Genomic DNA, 21,518 nt, shown 5'->3' on the forward strand with positions numbered 1-21,518 from the left:
ACTCTTTCTTCGACCAGTGGAATTAAATTTTCGGGATTTATTTCCTTATCCATTATTGTAGTTTTGATTTACTTACTTAACAAAATAACCAAATACAAGCACGCAGTGTGCCTGCTTCCTTGCGACAGGGAGCGGGCGGGGAGGGGTCGGGGTTTGGCGGGGACTCTGCCGGAACGACTGGACGGCAAGTGTGAACAGCTCCATACAACACTATGAGCGAGCGTGTGCCGACACGATTTGAAAACGGACGCGCTGCGTAGGCGAGCCATCCGACAAAAAATGTCGGATCCGTTTTCAAATCGTGTCGGACAAGTGTGAACAGCTCCATACATCCACTACAGCCACTAGGGCATCCGATTTTAAAACGGGACCCGCCCCCGATTTGAAAACGGAAGTGGGAACGGGCCCTTAGTGAGAAGTATTTCAGTTTCCGCAAACGGAAAATAGTGCATTTAAGTAGTTTCAAAAAAAGGATAATTTGACATCTTTTCTTTACGCCATGTTTTGACATAATAGTATAAAAATTGTTTTTTTAAGCATTTATTTTAAATTATTTTTTTAATCAAATCCAAACTAAATCTAGATAGTGTCTTGGATAAGTATATCCTGTTTTCATTTTAATGTGCGACATCTATTGAATTTTCTAGGAAGTCCAGGATGAATATTTTTATTTTTGGAATAACTTAATGAGTAAAACCTCAACATGATGATTAAATATTGTAATATTTAATCATCGAACACAATTTTAGCGATTTGCAAAAGTAAAATTCGAAACAGAAAAAGATACGGTCGCATTTAGGAAATGAACCAATGATCTTAGCCTTGCCGGGGCGCTGCTCTACCACTGAGCTCATCCGACCCTTTTTCTTTCGGTCATATTTAACTGTATCATACCTCGAATAAAAACCACCAACAGTATCTTCATTTTCTTAACACATATTTTCATTGGCTGCTATTTCCTAGATGCGACCGTAAATTATTCTATTTCAAATTTTCGTTTGAGAATAATTAATATTGTCCTCAATTATTGAATATTACAATTTGAGGTTCAGTAACAATAAAAATATATTGTATAAATCATACATCTTTTTTACTCCAAATAAGCTCAGAAATCTGTCTGTCAGATATGTCCTGCACCACTCTGTGAATTTGTGTAAGGGCACGATCCCTCTTGTGTCGCATACAAATATAAAATTTCTTCAGTGCTAAAAATATCCTTACTTAGATGACAAACGTGCAAATAAAATATTCTGCTGATGTTTATCGACAGGAAGTCAATCTCTCAAAAGTCCATCAAAATTCTAGTACGGTAATAATTTGCATAAGTCATTATTATGAATCACGTAATCATCATTATTGTTTTCAAAACATGGCCGGAAAGAAAAACAACTTTATATTTTGCATAATAATACAATATGTCATTTAACCTTTCTGCTACCAAGTTCGAAAATATTTATCGGATCACAAGCTGACTCGCCAGTTACAGTCATATTTGGGTTATTTACATGAGCAAAAGTTTTAAAAATAAGTTTGAATGTATTGAAATAAAAGCCATTTAAACTAAAATAAGCATAAAAACAAGATTCATGCGCTAAATATTTTACGTCCTTGAATTAGACAACGTGTCTTAGGGAGGTGCCGCGAATTTAACCTCTTTGAATTAGACAACGTGTCTTAGGGAGGTGCCGCGAATTTAACCTCTTTGAATTAGACAACGTGTCTTAGGGAGGTGCCGCGAATTTTACCTCTTTGAATTAGACAACGTGTCTTAGGGAGGTGCCGCGAATTTAACCTCTTTGAATTAGACAACGTGTCTTAGGGAGGTGCCGCGAATTTTACCTCTTTGAATTAGACAACGTGTTTCAGGGAGGTGCCGCGAATTTTACCTCTTTGAATTAGACAACGTGTCTTAGGGAGGTGCCGCGAATTTTACCTCTTTGAATTAGACAACGTGTTTCAGGGAGGTGCCGCGAATTTTAGCTCTTTGAATTAGACAACGTGTTTCAGGGAGGTGCCGCGAATTTTACCTCTTTGAATTAGACAACGTGTTTCAGGGAGGTGCCGCGAATTTTACCTCTTTGAATTAGACAACGTGTTTCAGGGAGGTGCCGCGAATTTTTAGGAGGCGATTGTTCACATTCTAAGAAATAAATTATTAAAATATATTTTTTAAAAGGGCAATTTAAAAATTGTATTTTATTTGGGTTGTCAGGTTGTCGGAAACTTGTATTGTTGTCGTAGTAACATACAATATGTAGTCGTATACAATAGATCATTAAGCCCCCGCCCAATTACTACCACATGATAAGAAGTTTCTCGATAACTCTTTAAGTTTAAAAAAAATATATTTTTGAAAATAATATCTATTCATTTGTTATGCCGAAACATTAATTATATGAAATTCCCTCGATAGACGTAAATCGCAAAGTAAGCTTTTAAAAAAAACACGTTTTTTTCTGTTATTTAACATGTTATAGGCATGAAAAAATGCACAGCATATCTTTAAATGCAACTAAAGCATTTGTCGAGAGATTTTTGCTCTATTTCAAACGAGTCGTGTTTTATTAAATATTTTCACCATTTTTATAATATTAGCGCACTCCCTCTAACATATACGCATTTACGTATCTCCCTTTCAAACCATCTTTGAACGCTTACTACGAGGCCTTAATAATTGTTTAAAACAATATGTTAGCAATAACGTTTTCTATGAATATATTGATGGTTATTATTTATTATTGTAATTATTTTATGACATTTTATAATTAACTAGCTGTACCTTGCCACGCGTTGCTGTGGTTCAGTTTGTCTGTGCAGATAGAGAAACAATAGCGCATGTTGGTTTTACGTCCAACAGATGGCGCTGTTAAAAAAAACCGTTTATTACCTTTCACACGTGTCATATACAGGGTGTATCGGCACGTACCCGACAAACTTTAACCAGCTATTCCTTAGCACATTTGGAGTAAAAAATGTTATGGGCACTTTGGTGTCCGGTAAAATTTTTTTTTAATAAAAAATTTACTATTCATATTTTCACCACATGTCACCAATGTTTTATCCTTTGTCAAAGTTTGAAAACCCATCTGGCAATATTTTGTTCGAGTTTCGTTGAATAATGTACGTACGTACCTACGTTGGCGCGCTTTTACAATCACAACGAAATGGCACGGCACCATTCGTCTCATTTTTAACTATTATTATTTAGTGTGTACGAAAGAGCGAGGACACTTTTTGACACACTTGCTAATAACAGCTGTTGAACACCCGAAACAATTCCAATGACAGTGACGGAGTGTGGATTTTTTATTGTTTTTAATTGAAAAAAAATGTTACCGGACAGGAAAGTGCCAATAATTTTTTTTACTCCAAATGTGCTAAGGAATAGCTGGTTAAAGTTTGTCGGGTACGTGCCGATACATCCTGTATATAATATAAGTATATGAAAACATACGCGTATTCGAATGCAACGTTGTGTCAAGATTTCAACGTAATCGGTTAAGACCTTTCTGAGATTTAAAATTTTGAACAAACGAACATTTTTATTTATATAGATAGAAGATTACATAGGTATTTGTAAAAGCCGATTTGAAAAAATAGAATAGCTAGGTAAAGTTGATTGCCATTTTGGGTACAGAAAGGTTAACAGTTTGGCACTAACATTTTATGGACAGAACGGGGGAGTATTATTAAAAAATTCTATAAGGCGAATAGATAATCATATATAATATGTAGTTAATTGTCCGTAATCTTTCGTTAATTATTGGTTGTCTGTAAGAGATAATATGGCGAAAAATCTCAAATGAATTATTTAGTGCTACTAGTACGTTGAACAACTGGTTTTAAAGTTCGTGGTGTGACTCATTGGCTGTTTGTAATGGACTGATATTAAACATTATATTTTAATAAATGATTTAGGTAGGATGATGAAAAATTAATAGTCTGTATATAAAACAATTTAAGTAACACCACAGAAATATTGTCAACCAGCTCGACGTAGAAATGGCGTGATGGATGGTTAGTTTATCAGAGAAAGATTGCACTGCGATTATGTGGTATAATATGGTGTGTAGACCTCAACTTCAGTGCATAAGTCGTAATAACACTTGATTGAATAAAAAAATCAACCCGTAAAAACCAAAGTTCTGTTTTGAACGAGACTGAATTCCATTGTTGACTTTTAAATCTAAAAAAAAAAAGAGTTTTTGGATTGTCCAAGGATTTAACCTTTCTACCCGGGAGGAACCAGAGTCGACAAATCTACTGACCGTAACCAATGTCAATTGTCAATGTGCTTACGTCGCATTGAAGTGCAATTGATGGAACTTCAATCGACCCGTCAACATTTACGTCCCAGTTGCTTTGTGGACCTTTACGGAAACATAACCTAAAAGTGTAAAGAAAGTGATAATCTTTTGATTCGCGATATAATGTAATTATAAGTCAAACAAAATCTCGTTCGGCGACAAGACTGAATTCCAAAGAGCTCGATGGATATAACATTTGAACGAAAAACGAACGTCAATCGCACAGAGAAACGATCATTCCGCTCCGTCAATGACGCTAGTCTATGGCGTTTTCCTCCGTTAAAACCCTTTGCACGCGGCCGTATCAACTGTTGTTACGGCAAAAAGTCCATACTCACACGCGGCTCTATCAACAGTTGATACGGAAACTTTGAATGCCGATATTCCAGCGGTCTTTTGACATAAATTTATTTCCCGCTCGCTTGAACATTCGTAGAACTATCACGATGCTGCCATCTACAAGAATTTCTCGAAAATAAAATTAATGGAGTCTCAATAATTGTCAATCGCTTCAATTTTCCGAGTAAGCGATCAAATAGAAATTGCCAATCGCATCAATGACACGAATTGAAGTGACTACTTATAATTGATATCGATCGTCTCCGGGGCGTTTAAGAGAAAGAGAGGTTACAACTGAGCTTGCAATATAAAGCTTTTGGAATTTCACACGTCTGAAAAACGTAATTTCTAGTGATGTATTTAAAAAAAAGTATATAAAGCCTGTCAACCCCATAATATCGAAATGAAATGCCTAACTCCTGGCAGGTGATTCATCACCTTACGTGGGATGTAGGACAGACTAAAGAGCATCTCATGATATTTATTGCGGCGAACAGATGCGCACGAAGGCGTTCGTCACGGTCAAATGTCTAAATGCTAATATTTCTGATGCTAATAGAGAAAGGACAATGCTTTACAGCACTTCAAATAATATATATTCGCAATTATTACCAAACCATAGACCTAAGAAATACTAGACATGCCATAACACATCATCCGAGTGTAATTTCGACGAGCTGGAGGCAAACCACCTGACAATCATTTTGGCACCAGGAGGGTCCAGCATATCTTGAATAAAATACGAAATCATTCGTATATTGAGCGCCGGCGAACGAACATTGAAGTAATCAGACCTTGAACAGAAAAGTAAAGTTCGCATAATGTTATGTATTCCTGCGTAGTATTATACATTTTATGATGCTTAATTTCAATATTTATTTATTTATTCACGGTAAAATTATTGTAACCTTAACGAAATATAACTTTCTATAAAAATCGGACCGCTTCTTCGACTCGTTTTTGTGTAAGACGGCTCGTATGTGGAACGAGCTACCGGCATCTGTTTTTACTCCTTCATATAATCCCTTCCTACAGACCATACCTTAACCCGTTTGCCCTAGCTTCCCTGCCTGGGAAGTAGATGTGTGTCTTGTGAGGTGTAAAAGTTGATTTTATTTTCGTTTTAAGTCTTAAAAGTGATGGTACAAATGCGAATTGCCTGTAAACTGTAGGATTTATTTACTGACCAGTAATTGAAAGGGTGACGCCTACGCCACCGATCCGCTCCTTGCAACTTGTTTTTTTCCCGTCACCCTTTATCGACATGTCTATGGTTTCTCATGTCTATGCATCAAACAGATTTTCATAATTATTATCAGACAATTTGGTGGCCTCAGCTCAACTAAGTTTGAAAATGGTCTTGTGTCGTGGTCAATGTCATTTCATTACGTTTTGTGAGATCTTTGGTTCAAAAAATAAATACATAACATCGATTTACAGGGTCAATAATGATTCATAGTTTCAAACTGTTCGTTAGGGAAATGTATATGTTTTGCACCTGTATTGATTTCTGATTTCGTGTACGACATCTATTTTGGATTGATCGATTTAACACTTAGGTATGCGAATCCGCCTATTAAACATGTTATTATTATACCCTCCTCTGTAGAAGGTTGAGTATCATCAGGTCTATTATATTCCTCCTGCAAACTGCAGCCCGGAACTCGCGAAAACATTAATCCTATTTTTTGTTATTTGGTCACGCTAAAACATTGGTTGGTTTTAAATATTTAAAAACATGTATCGTTTGGCCTTTAGCTAAATGAATATCCTAACTCATAATGATGTATTGATCTGTGTTCATATTTTCCACTTAATTAAACAATTACACGCTCCTGACAAAGACGACGCGTGTAATGCGGAGCATGCTTGTTCATTAATTAGGTCACGGAAGCAATGTAAAAATTACATAATTATTGAAGACGGTATTAGCGATTCTTAAGCCCTCGCATACCCAGTTTCTACCGATTTATAACAAGTTTCTCATTAACTCTTTATGTTTTTTATATGAAACGTTAATTATATGAAATTCACTCGATAGAAAAAAATCGCAAAGTAAGCTCCAAAAATTATAAAAAAAACGTTTTGTTTTGTTATTTAATATGTAATAGGCAGGAAAAAAATCACAGTGTATCTTTAAATGCAACGAAAGCATTTGTCGAGAGATTTTTGCTCTATTTTAAACGAGCCGTGTTTTAATATTTTCACCATTTTCGCTTAATTACTATCGTGTTTTAATATTAGCGCTCTCCCTCTAACATTCTAATTTATATGTATTTATGTATTAATTTCAAACCATATTTGAACGCTTACTACGGGGCCTTAAATTTGAAAATTTTAAACAGAAAAATCATTAAAAAATACGGTCACATCTAGGCGCCCGGAAAGGCGAGGGTTCTGGGTTCATGTCCTAGATGTGACCGTATCTTTTTTTGTTTCAAATTGTCGTTTAAGAATCGCTTATATTGTCTTCGATAATTAAATATTACAATTTTATTCCAAAAAATTATAACATTTATTTATTTAGTTTATTGAATATGGCACATGAATACAAAAAATACTAAAATAAACACACAGCCATTTTGATGTCAGTGAATTTTCATGGGAGGGATTAAATAAAAATACCAAAAACAAGTTGTTTATATAAATAAGCTGTGTTCAATTCTGACGATGTAGGAAGAACTGAACTTGATTTTAGGAAGAGAGGATAGAACTGGAATGGATTTTGAAGAGATCGAGTCCCTTTTTGAGAACGGGGTATCTCCGGCAATCTTCGCTGACAATTCAGTATGCCCTTGGCTTTCGTCGTTGTGCCTGCGCTTAGAGAAATTAACCCATTCAGACCCTGCTATAAAATGGATGTTCAGCCGATATGTCCGAATTCATTATCACCAATTACGAAAAACAAAAAAGGACAGGTAAACATTATTTATGTGTTATTTGTATGACTATTCGATTTACAACAATGCATTTTTATAATTCAAGGATATAGATAGGTAATATATGTATAAAATTTGTGAATGTTGGTGTTGATCGGTTTTTTTTATGTTTATAGGTGGTGCACAAACCTCAACGGACAATGATAATAAATATGTATAAAAGTATTTTATCTGGAGACCCTGATATCTCACAAACATGTGCCATTCACTTAATTTCTGAGCAAACGGGTATTGGGCTACACACCATCAAATATACGTTATTGCGGTATACAAGAACCGGTGAAGTCAAATCGCCAAATAAAAAGAGAGAGCGACTGAACTTTTTTGATAAAATCGATGATTTCGATAAAAATGCCATAAGATCAAAGATTCACACTTTTTACTTGGAAAAGCAATATCCCACAATAAATAAAGTTTTGCAGAATGTCAATAACGATGATTCCTTGCCAAATTTTAAGCGCAGCACTTTCCACAAGGTAATCAAAGAATTGGGTTTTCAATATTGTAATCGAAAACGTGACAGTTTGTTGACGGAGCGTGAAGACTTAATTCTTTGGCGTAGAGATTACTTAAGAGCAATCGAGAGACACCGTAGGGAAGGTCGTACGATATACTACCTCGATGAAACCTGGATTAATGCAGGTGATGTATCAAAAAAAAATTGGGTTGATAAAACTGTTAAATCGAGACGAGATGCTTTCGCACGCGGCCTTTCCGTAGGACCCCCTAATCCAACCGGTAAGGGAAAACGGTTAATAGTTTTACACATTGGAAGTGCTGCAGGTTTTGTTCCGAATGGTCTTTTAATTTTTGAATAAAAAAAAATTCGGCTGATTATCACGACGAAATGAATGGGGAAACATTTTTGGAGTGGTTTAAAAACATTTTGCCATCACTGGATGAAAACTGCTGCATAGTTATGGATAATGCCCCATATCATTCTGTCAAATTGGACAAGCTTCCAACGAGACAGTGGAAAAAAGGTGACATCATTCAATGGCTTGAAGAAAAGGGAGAACTAAATATCGATGCAAGTATGATTAAAGCGGAGTTGTTGCGGGTTGTCAGTTCATACAGGGGATTATATGATAAGTATGTGGTAGATGTTACTGCGAGCGAAGTCAACAAAACTGTGCTCCGATTACCTCCTTATCATTGTGAGTTAAACCCGATCGAATTGGTGTGGTCAATGGTTAAACAGCATGTCAAAGTTAACAATACCTCCTTCAAAATAAGTGACGTAAGACGACTCATGCAAGAAGGTATCGAAAAAGTCACACCAGAACATTGGAGTAACTTTGTTCGACATATTGTTGGAATCGAAAAAAAATTTTGGAATATCGATCACATTGTTGATGAACTCGAGGACAATAATGATAATTCGCTAGCTTTTGAAATTTCAAATGAATCATCTGAGGAAAATTAATTTTTTTTTTAATGGCAATGATGATATTTTCAACTTTGGATTGATTTTATAAATTTTATAATTTATAATTTTATAATTTCCGATTTGATAAATCTGATGCCTAATAAAGTACAATATGTATTATACTATCATCATCATTATTTGAATATATTAAAATGTTTTAATTTTTAATTTTATTTATCGGTAGGAAAATAAATTTAATAATTAATTTATTAAAATAGTGGGTCTGAATGTGTTAACGCTCGTTCTTTTAGGAGTGGGGTGAAGGGGCGGAGACATGCGCGTCCACGGGTTGTTCTAATCTTGGACCGAGTTTAGTGTGAAAGCTGCCGGGCTTTTGCGCACAAATATCCGTTCATATGGGTGACAGGACTCTCCACAATCTATGTTTTTTCCGATCTTATTTTTCATCAAAGACTTCTTAAAATACTTATTATGTTATCTTTACAAAATCTTTTTTTTTAAATATTTTTTTTATTTATAATAATGTAGGTATTATGTGGTATACATTCCACTGTTTGCCCTGTTAGCGATTACTGTTACGTAACTTCTGTTGTGATTCTAACGCGGTTTGTTAAGACTAGTTTCGCAGAAATTCAAATGTGACCTTGTCATTAAATGTCCACTCAGCGCCATTTTTTTTAAGTTTGAAAGGCCCCGTTAAACGCTGATTCTAGGTGCGTTTCAGCTTTATATCAATCACAATTTGTTCAAAAGCTGATACGGACTTAGACTTGGCATTTAACGGGAACCTTTCAACTGTATATTATTTCAACTGTATATTATATTTTGTAATAAATAAAAAAAATAAAAAAATAAATAAAAAAAAGATGATTGGCACAAAAAGTCATCTAAAATTACTAATTATGTCACTTTTTTATAATAACTAGTATCAAAGATAATTGATAGCAAATAATAAAAAAATATTTATGAAATGTTGGTATTATTTCAATTTGAAATAAATAAATACCCCTTAGTAAAAATCCTGCAAATCCCGCGGGATTTCTAAATTCTATTCCGCAATCCTGCGGGGTTTAAAAGTTGCGGGATTTGCGAACCTAGTCACATGAGGAACGACACATGCAAGAAAAACGGTGAGCGGGTATGTCATCAAAATGACAATTCAACACACCTACAAAAAGTGATATAAAGTCATGAAAAGTGTTGAAAAAAAACTAGATTCAATAGGTTACATAGGTAACTATTAAACCTAATTTTTCTTTCATCACTTTTAATGACTTTATATCACTTTTAAAGGTGTCTTGAATTTTTATTTTGAAGAAATATCATGGAACCAAGAAAAACCAGTAGATATTCCAGAGAGATTGATTGGTAGATGAAGAAAGACGTTGCACTTCATTGCTTCGATTTGACGCGACCTGCATGGTGAAGACTTCCCTGATGATAGTCAACCTCCGATAGGAGAGGGCATCAGAAAGAAAAGTAGAATAATTCGAAATACAAAATCGAGAGTGCTTCTAGCAACTTGGGCATTCTATAATATACTTACAACAAAGCCTTAGCTTATAAATTCTTATGTTGCTTGCACAAGCATTCATCTAATTATTTTTATGTAGCGGCGTACGTTTGAGTAAATAACTCAACTAAGGCTCAGTTGTTTCGCAGAAATTCACGTGTGACAAAGTCATCAAATGGCCATTCAGCGTTATTCTGTTTTTTTGACAGTTGAAAGGTTCCCGTTAAATGCCGATTCTAAGTCCGTATCAGCTTTTGAACAAATTGTGATTGATATAAAGCTGAAACGCACCTATAATCAGCGTTTAACGGGGACTTTCAAACTTCAAAGAAATGGCGCTGAATGGCCATTTTATGACAAGGTCACATTTGAATTTCTGCGAAACTAGTCTTAACAAACCGCGTTAAAATCACAACAGAAGTAAGCATAACAGTAATCGCTAACATGGCAAACAGTGGAATGTATACCACATAATACCTACATTATTATATAAGACCGACACTGTGGACAATACAATGTAGGATAACATGTCCAACATTCCTATGCGGCTGTAACACAAATATTATATATTATACGTTTTTTGAATTGTTATATTGGTATGCGTAAATAATAACTTTTGTTCTGTTTGCTGACTTCAATCCCAAAACAAATTGATGTGTGATTTTCAAAACAATAACCGCAATAGATGTACTTACCCTAAAAAGTATCGCGCTGATGAAATAACACCATTCAGATCGAAACGTTGCATGAAATGACTTTAGACGTGTTTGGTAAACAGATACTTCCGAAACTTCCTCTTTTCTTCCCAAATCCCTTCAGTATCGCAACGTATGGGGGAGCAATAGTGCCACTGGCTCCGGACAGATGGAACCACTTCACTCTTGCGAAGAATTCAATTAAAAATATATGTATATGTACATATGCACGGTGGCCGGAAAATCGTCTTACAAGCGGGAAACATTTTCAATTTTTTACTTTCAGAACCGGGTCTACGCTTCAACGCATTTTAAAAGACATCATACATCTGATATTTACCTCCCCAGCTACCAATATTTTTTCAAATTTGACCTAAAAAAATTCCAACTTCGGAAACGATTTATTCAATTTAAAGTAATTAGTATTCAGCACAGTAACAGCGATCAAATTAAGAAACCCACCTAATATTTTTCTTATATTGTAACTATAAATTGAATTAATCCAATATGTTATCATGTACCCTGATACAGTGTTCCTTAATTGCATATTATTACATGTACCTTGATAAAATTTATCAGGTGTTTTCATAAAAAAAACTAATATTCGGGTGTACAAATATGTCTGAAAAAGTTTTTATTTTGATTACTTTGATAAATATATATGTATATAGACTATATTACTAGCGTAACTATTAATGTAAAGTATGGAAATATAATTCATAACAGCAGCGTGTACAAATGTTAACTAAACCAGGCAATTTGGCTGTCCTAAAACGGGAAAATTTCCTAGTTGGACAGCCAAAGCTTCCTTAATATGTATGTAATTATTTGTATCTAATAAATAAATAAATAAATAAATAAATAAAGTTATACCACAGAATCAACTCCAAATGTGACGGTAGATTCACCGATTTCGCGCTTGTGCTAAGGAGTTTTAGGACACCGTTTATGTTATTTCAAAACATTTGCTAGTTTATTGACGTTCAAAAATTAAATAGTTGCGCTGACAGAAATTATTCCAGACCGTAAAATGTGTGTTTTCCCGATTCTTACATCGGTTTATCGGCTTTACTTGTAGGAATAATATGTAATTGCAATGGACTACCATGAAACAACCCTCACCACCATGCCCTAATGTGACATTAGCCACCAAATCTTCCCCTGGAGTGGAAACTTCCAATGAACCACCGTCGTCGTTAATTTTAACACTTGGCGGGCCAAGATGCCAAACAAAACGTCTGTAACCAAGTGGGTCTACCGACGACCCCATGCATTTTCTGTCTTAATTTATGTTATATTATAGAAACAAACAGTACATGATTTACAGAGATGAAACAATATACAGGAATAAGATACTTCATGTTGTGTACCTATGATATGTTTCCTTGCAAAGTCAGCTAAGTGGTATGTTTATTCCTTAATTACCAGGTGTGTATGACGTGTGTAATGTATGAGTGTTTGTGTGTGTATGTGTGTGTGTGTGTCTGTATGTATGCGCATTGAATAGTTTAAATTATTGACATGATGACACGTTTGAATTTGGGCAGTGAATCCGAAAAAAATGTCAATGTTAGAGTTAAGACAAATATTATTTAGAGTATGAAGAGCTCGATTAATTGGCGAATTAGATGCTGCATGGGCTTTTAAACTATAGAAATCCCAATTATTCAGTCAATTATAAATGGTTACTTATGTAATTGCGCAGAAATACGTGAAATACTAAAATGATAATAGTATTTAAGTTAATTGGCTTCCCCACTTGGCTGCGGGATAGTTAGAGGAGCTGTAATTTTGTTACAGCAAAATGGATCTTAGAGATATAAAACATTATTCAGTGACAATGATTTATTACTGGAAACAAAATTGAGAATGGGAAAAATCGGTTTCTATATGTGAATTAAACAGGAAACTTTACAAAAGCGGAAACCTAGATACAGTCGAGAAATGTGTCAGCAGCATGAATCGTTTAAGAAAATGTGTAATCCACGAGAAATGGGATAATACAAGCCGATAACAGTGGGTAATTAACAAAACATTACGCATTGTAATATTTGGGTAATTCTTGAGGTTATTTCCGGCGGCGATAGGCGACAAATGGTTGTGTAATGAAAGACTCACGATTATTATTATAGAGAGTAACTAAAGGCAGATTTAAATTTGGCGTAACAATAGGCGATTCTCATTTTTTTTCATCATTTTTATCATTTCTCAGATGACATAATGTGGAAGCTAAGTGCGGTAAAATTATTTTATTTTATTTATAATGGCTTCCGTGGTCGAGAGGTTAAGGTTCTCGACTGGCAATCCGGAGGTTATTGATTTGTGTTATTTCACAATTTAGTCAAGGCATATTTACAGCACGTTACATAGTGGAAGATACTCTCAATATTGTCCTGATGTAAGACCACCATTCAGAATTGAAACGTTTCTTGAAATGGCTTTAGCCGTGTTTGGTGACCAGATATGAACAGCCAGGTACTTCCCCACCTTCCCCCCCCCCAACTAAATTTAGTCTCACAACTACCCCAATCGGGGATGTCATAGTCTCATTGGCTACAGACGGTTGGGAGCTGTTGGTAATCTAGTGTGGTATTCATATATACTAAAAAAACAAACAGGTAGTTAACGGTTCCATGATAACTCCTCAAAATAACAATTCAACACACCTCTAAAAAGTGATATAGTCATTAAATGTGATGAAACAAAAACTAGGTTAAATAGTTACATATGTAACCTATTTAATCTACTTTTTGTTTTGTCACTTTTCATATCTTTATAACACTTTATATAGGTGTGTTGAATTGTGATTTTGATGAGTTATCCGGTCACCAAATGAACCAACACTAAGGACGGGTTGTTTCGGAGAATTTGAACAATTCATCAAATTTCAACGTTCATTGACGGGTTCTGTGAATGTCCTATTCACGTTCTGTTATATCATTATAGGCTAGTTGCTTGGCAGAACTGAAATAAAAACATAACTTGAAAAAATCTTTCACAGAACTCGAAAATTAACTTTGAAATTTGAAGAATTGTTCAAATTCTCCGAAACAACCCGTCCTAAGCACGGGTGGTTTAGGAAAATTTGAACAATTCATCAAAACTTCAACATTCATTTTAAAGTTCTGCGAAAGATTTTTACAAGTTCTGTTTTTATTTCAGTTCTGTCAAGCATCAACTAGCGTACAATGATATAATAACAAAACTTGAATAGGAATTTCACAGAACCCGAAAATGAATCTTGAAAATTTGATGAATTGTTCAAATTGAAATATGTAACCTAGTTTTTGTTTCATCACTTTTAATGGCTTTATATCACCTTTTAAAGGTGTGTTGAATTGTCATTTTGAGGAGTTATCGTGGAACTAGTTCATTTGAAAAAATATGTTAAATCTAAACATATTCTTAGCATAGAATAAAGAATAGCACTTCTTACCTAACCGGCTTCATAACTAAATTACAATTTTTAAATAAAGTTCACTCCTACAATAATAACTGTCAGATTACGTAATCTTGTATCAGATATTTTAGCAAAAGCTCGAGACAAGTGCCTCTCAGCTGGAGGCAAGACACGCAATAACCCAAAGACCCGTAGACATTATAACAATAACATCAATGAATGCTTTAAGCAAGCACTAAATTGTGATAAAACAACCGAAATGCTTAAGAATACAACATAATACAAATTTAGACCATTGTTTAAAGCTCGAAAGTAAAAGAGACTAGTGAGTAATAACCGAAGGTGAATAGAAAATTTATTTAGGAAAATTACTTTTTTGTGTTTCCGGAAGTAATTAAAATTACGACTTAAATTAGTAACGACAAAAAAATTAATTATAATTATTGTTAAGAGAGGTTGATACAATCAATGTTACATAATCTAACATTACAAAACATATATAAGAGAATGGATTCAACGTGAAAACACCGAATTGCAGGGAGGTATCAAATATAAGAATAAATTTTTTTTAAATCATTAAGGCAGATATTTAGATACGAATGTTAGAGGGACCGCGATATAATTTAAAAAAAAACGATAATAATTAACGAAAATTGTGAAAATATTTAATAAAACACGACTCATTTGAAATCACTCAGCAAAAATCTCTGAACAATTGCTTTAGTTGCATTCAAAGATCCACCGTGATTTTTTTCATGACTATTACATATTAAATAACAGAACAAAACGTATTTTAAATAATTTTCGGAACTTACTTTGCGATTTTTTTTCTATCGAGAGAATTTCATATAATTAACGTTTCGGCATAACAAATGATATTATCTTCAAAAATAACAATTTTTAAAAACTCAAGTAGTTAACGAGAAACTTGTTATAAATCGGTAGAAATTGAGAATGCCGGGGCTTAAGGCAAAAATAAAAGTTATGCTAATATTTTCAGTAAAGGAAGGGTTTGTGTAACCGATCCTTTATAATTAATTAAAATTGTACCGCCCGCTACAGGTTCGCTAAATGCGAAATCTGTTTGGCAGGTCGTGACCTAACGACTGATTGACTACGCACATACCTACCTATGCGAATGGGGCGATACCTACGTAAAAGGCATGTAATATCTTGCGACTACCATAATAGGGGCATGAGCCTAGTATGGTATTGACAAAATCACCAAAATTGTAATCTTTTAAAATTTATAAAATAAAAAAGCTACGAGAACAATACAAGTACCTAAGTACAATCCAACTATTTATTTATGTAGAATAATTGATCTGTTTGAAACACATCATTAGAATTTTTTTTTAAATATCTATTTAGTGAATAATCACATCCTGAAGAATCGCGGTACCGCCCCGAAACAAAATGTAAAGTAGACCCACGGAGAGCTCGTACACTCGTCAGCGACCAAAGTCCTCTTCCTTTTCACGCGTGTTGGAAAACGAAAAAGACAAAAGCTACTAGATCTACAGTGGGTTGCCATATTAATAGGGACAGTTTCAATATTTCCTGATTTTTATGTTTACGTTGTCTCTACTTCTAAATAACTTGGATATGATGGCCATTCCTTCGTTATTTTGGTTGCTGGTATCACCACTGACATTTTTAAGAAGTGGCAACACTTGCAAAGTGCCACATCCCTCGAAAATTTAAGGTTTTTTCTACGTGGCCAGCATTTTTGTGAAAATGCGTGATTGAAGTTCTGGTAAATAAATATGCATAATAATTATATTTACGAGTTTTAACAGTTTAGCTGTACAAAAATGTAAGTAATTATTAATTATCTATTAATTTTGTAATTTTTTTTTCATATCTTATTTCAGTGAATAGTTTTTCCATATTGAGTCCAATGTTTTGTTTTTTCAGTATGGCTAGGTCTTCAGACACGTCCCTAGAAAATTTCCGGAAGTGAAGACACTATTGTTAAACACTCAACATTCCCAAAGGGAAATAGCAGCTATTACATGTATTTTAAAGTCTGTGGTTAACAGGATAAATTAGAAAATCAATCAAAACCTGCCCCTTGAATTGGATTACATTGGGAAATGTGGCAGAAAACGAATCACTACACCTCTTACTGGCCGCGAAATCAAAGACGTCTGTCTCCAAAACCACAAAAAGAGTGGGGCTCGTCTGACCTTGATGATCAACGAAGAAGATATCGAAGTCTCCCAAAGGAGAGTCCAGAGGATATTGGCTGAGGAGAACCTCATTGGTCATCGGCCAGCTAAAAAACCTCGCCTCACAGTAGATATGAGGAAAAAAACTACTGGAATGGGCCAACGCGCACCAAAACATGACTATAGAGAACTGGAATATGGTAATTAACATTTTTGTGGTTTTCAAGCTTTCGAAAAAATCCATTAGTTTGATTATGGCCCTTTTTTAAGGTGTGCTTCTCTGACGAGTCCATATTCCAAATTTTGTTGAATTAATCATCGTTCGTCCGACGACGCCCAGGAGAGAAATTTCATCGGGACTGCCTTGTAGAGACTATCAAACACCCTACCAGTATCATGATGTGGTCAGTCATCTCTTCCAAAGGGATGGGGCGCCTCCACATCGTGCAAGGGACTATGAGGCAGGATCAGTACAGACAAATACTGGAAAATCGATTACTGCCTCAAGTCTGAGAATGGTTCCCTGGTGGCCAGGAATACGTCTTTATGCACAACTCCGCGCCCTGTCATAAAGGCAGAACTGTCACTGCATTCCTGGCTGAAAAAATGTGCAGGTTTTACCTTGGCCGGGGACTTCCCCTAACATGAACCCTATTAAAAACCTGTAGGAGCTCACCAAGAGGGAGATTGCCAAGGAGGTGATCACAACGAAGCAGCAGCTCATCGAAACCCTCATCCGGGTGTGGCATCATTCTCCTGACCTAAAGATTACTGCAAAATTGTACATTGAGAGTATACCACGGCGTGTACAAGCTGTTATTGCGGCTAAAGGCGAAATTACGAAATATTGATTTTTTGTTCGGTATTGTTTAAAAATAATAAAAAAATAAAATAATGGTATATTAAGGACAAATACGGTGTTTAATTTTTCAAAATTAAATGTCCTTGTAAATAAATAATAATAACCGCACCTAAAATCATAAACATCTGTGTTTTATGAACACAAAGTGTAAAAAACACATTTTCCATAGGTGTCCCTATTAATATGGCAACCCACTGTATTAAATCACATACGACTCACATTTCTCCGGGACGCGTATAGTCATCTATTTTGTTCATTGCTTTATGACCAAGAAGCTGTACCTAATTTTTCAAATTGTGAATCGAATATTTGAAACATTCCGTTTTATTGTCATCTTCCGGTGATTTTTATGGCCAACTGAATAAATGAGGGTACACGGAGAAAAATGATTATTGCTAATTTATTAAGAATCTCTTCAAACTATTGGTAATCCGGTTAAAAACAGGATTGCATGCCCTTAAGGTTTGTTATAATCTACGCGTTCATAGATGGCGTTAGTTAAATTATTTTATTAAAATATGCTTTTTGCAAGTTATGCAGTTATGACGAATTATTTTTTTTGTGCCCGTACATACACAATATGAATACGAATAAATAGTTTTGTCCGTGCAAAAACGCAATTCTTTCAATAGAGGCATACAAATACAATATTGTATCGGTGAGTCAATCCAATATAGTATTTAGTTTTCTGAGAGAAACTTTTAGTAAAGTACGAATTTATTAGTGTAGGTACAAGCTCTTAACCAAATTCATGTAAAAATAGGTTTCGATCAGAAAATTCACACTGCTTTTCAGGCCTTTATGAACTGACCGCCACTGCTGGTGATATTATTTACAAATATCATATTTCTATCTTCAGAAAAATCAGAATGGCAGAACAAATTAGATGATTGTGGACTGAGATATAATTATGTTATTATTATTATGAAGACAGTTGTACGCGTTGACACTATACTGTTGTGCTGGTATATAAATCAACTTCAAACTTTCACAAAAGTCACATTTAATTCGCTCTGCACTGATTAACAATACTTATTAATTTAGTCTCACTATTATAAGTATTATAAACATCTAGAAAATAAACACGAGAAAATACTATTATTATTCAGTTGCCGCTTCCTATACAACATTTTAATGTAGAGGAAATCAGAGGCGTTCTGTGGTTTTTTCTTTTCGCAATTTTCAAGAACCCGAAAATATTGATGTTCCAATCTAAATCATCGCATTTAAATTGAATTTTTACTATAATACATATTAAAGTATTTAAAATATATATTTTAAAATAACGGCTTGACTGAGGATTAAACATTCCTCACCAGGGACCGAAGTCAACTGCGCTAACAACTGAACTAAATCCTGATTAGGTAGGATCGACATTTACTTCGTATATTAAGTGCTGTAATGTCATCCGATTTCAGATAAATGCGTAAATGTCTGCGTGTGTATGCCTGATTGCCACCAAAAGTTGATAGAATTAAATTAAAAAATTACCTAAAACTACTATAAAAGTCCATATCTTACTCTTATTATTATTTCCTTCAAATCTTGAAACTGTATTATTGATAAATCTTGCCTATTTCTTACTTATCCCTTTGGTTTTGCAAATATATTATTTACTTACTTACATGATTCCATATAATTGAGCTAGGATTCACTCACCAAACACAAGAGCCTCGTCTCTTTATGGTGAGGAAAAGCTATTATTATTTACTTTGATAACACTGTATAATATGTATAATTGTATATTTATTGTAAAAAACATACAAATATTAAAAAAAAAAAAAAAAAAAAAACGCATTGTCATCGACAACGATTCTGCAGAGTTTTAGGTCCATCGGGTTAATTTTCACTTCCGAGATATGCATTAATTCACTCACGAAAACAAAATCAAAATTTAAAAAATGAGAGTCAATCGTCTCATCATATCTAATCACTAAACAGTGGCATCTCACCAGGGCGATTCTGAAAGTATCTTCCACTCAGGAACGGGGTGCAAATGTGGAACATTTAAATAATGTGTTTAACAGGATTTGAACCTGTCACCTCTGGTTTCAGAGCCGAGGAGGTTGTGAAGTAAAATAGGAGGCCCTCGTTTTATTGCAGGAAGATATTTGTCAAATTTTATTAGCTTTTACAAGTCAAACAGCTAAAAATAGAAAACAAATTTTTTGGACTATAAAAGTACACTTTTATCTACCATCTCTGTTCATTATATATTTATTTTGTTGACTGTGTTCGATCTTTTATTGCCATTTAACGTTTGATTTTGATGTTACAAGAACAATCAGACGGAAGCACTCTGAAATTATAGAATTTAATGGCCACCATCTTGAACCCATCCAGGAAACTAAAATTAGAGTTACTTTGAGTGCCAACATGGTGTGAAATCAAATATAATAAGATTAAAAAAATTTGTGCCGATAAATTTCCAAAATTACCTGGTTTTAAAATTTTATTCACGTTGTATATATAGGGTGTCCGGGGGTAAAGTGCAAAAACTTCAGGAGGTGATTCTTCCTGATAGTAGTACAAGTAAAAAATATTTTATTTCGGATTTTAAACGTTTTAAGGTACAAAATTTGATAAATATTCGGGATCGTTGACCACGCTTAGCGTGATTTTTTTAAAATAAAACTTTTGTTTCAGCTTAATTACTAGGCAACAATCTGCATTTAGGGAATTTTTAATTTTTACATTCTAATTTATCATGAAGTAAAATGAAAATTTGCTTTCGTTGTATGTGATGACATTTAGATTGATTTCTGTCCATGATATTTTCTTGTGTTGGTATACCTTTCAGAGTTCCGCCAAAATATGCACGAATTAAACGGTTATAACGTCTCTTCTAACCACTCGTCGGAAAACCAATGGTGTCGCGAAGCTGCGACTCCACTATATATTTTAGAGGTGGTGTGATATGCCACACGCCCAAAGGACCAGTCCCAAACTACTCCGAATGATAGGTATGGGACGATATATGCATCCGACAAACCCGATGGACAGTGCAATAATCAAAGGTATAAATCTGGGCTTCTGGAGCACAAGATAAGCCCAGATTGGAATGCAGGCAAGATGGACTCACCCGTTGATGACTATCACACGTCTCCAGGAGTATTAGTTGATTTCACTTCACAAATTATATGTATATTCGCCCTGTCTGATATTAATTATCACTCCGAACTCTGATAAGCAACTGACACCACTTGTCAGATTTTACATGTGTCGCAACAATATTTTTAATATGGTGACATTTTGGGATGGGTAAAAAGGTAGGTAGGACATTTGCAGGATTTGGTATTGACATTACACTTGTCCTTTAAGCCTGTGGATGCATACCTAACAATCCCATATATATTGCGCGAACATTCTCCCGGCGTTGAAAGTACCTTCCGAAATTTTAAGTACTTTCAAATAAAGTAAAAAGTTAAATGTAAAACGAAAGATGAAATATAAATATTCTTATCAATACGCTATTAATATTGCAAAGTTAAAACGAAAATTTATAAAATAATGAAATAAAGAAATAATAATTATTGTGTAGGCAAAGGACACAATTTTACGACTGGTCGTTTAAAGTTCCCGGAAGGGGTCCTTACGCGTGCGACACGAACCACTCCGTCTTTACCAGGGAACACCTCCTCAACAACACCCACCGGCCAATAAAGTGGAGGCGCATCCTCTTGATGCACCAATACTATGGTACCTACTAGAATGTTATTCGCGGGACTATTCCATTTTTTTCTCATCTGCAGAGAGTGAAGATACTCTATATGCCACTTCTTCCAATAAGATTGAACGAGGTGGTCCAAAAGCTCTTTCCTTTTCAGTAGACTAATGCGTTCATTAGTCAAATCATAAGCAGGTAGATGCTGAATCGGGGTAGACATCAGAAAATGAGCCGG

At 34.7% G+C, this 21,518-nt stretch overlaps 1 protein-coding gene across 1 annotated transcript in view; it reads right to left on the bottom strand.

Moving 5' to 3' along the window:
• The window catches only part of Apc (APC-like), a 153,408-nt gene that overhangs the window by 97,707 nt on the left and 34,183 nt on the right, over positions 1–21,518 (bottom strand). The window lies entirely within an intron of this gene.

This window comes from Hesperophylax consimilis, chromosome 14 (assembly GCF_061612785.1).
Source record: "Hesperophylax consimilis isolate HC1 chromosome 14, BYU_Hcon_1.0, whole genome shotgun sequence".
Taxonomy (NCBI): Eukaryota; Metazoa; Arthropoda; class Insecta; order Trichoptera; family Limnephilidae; genus Hesperophylax; species Hesperophylax consimilis.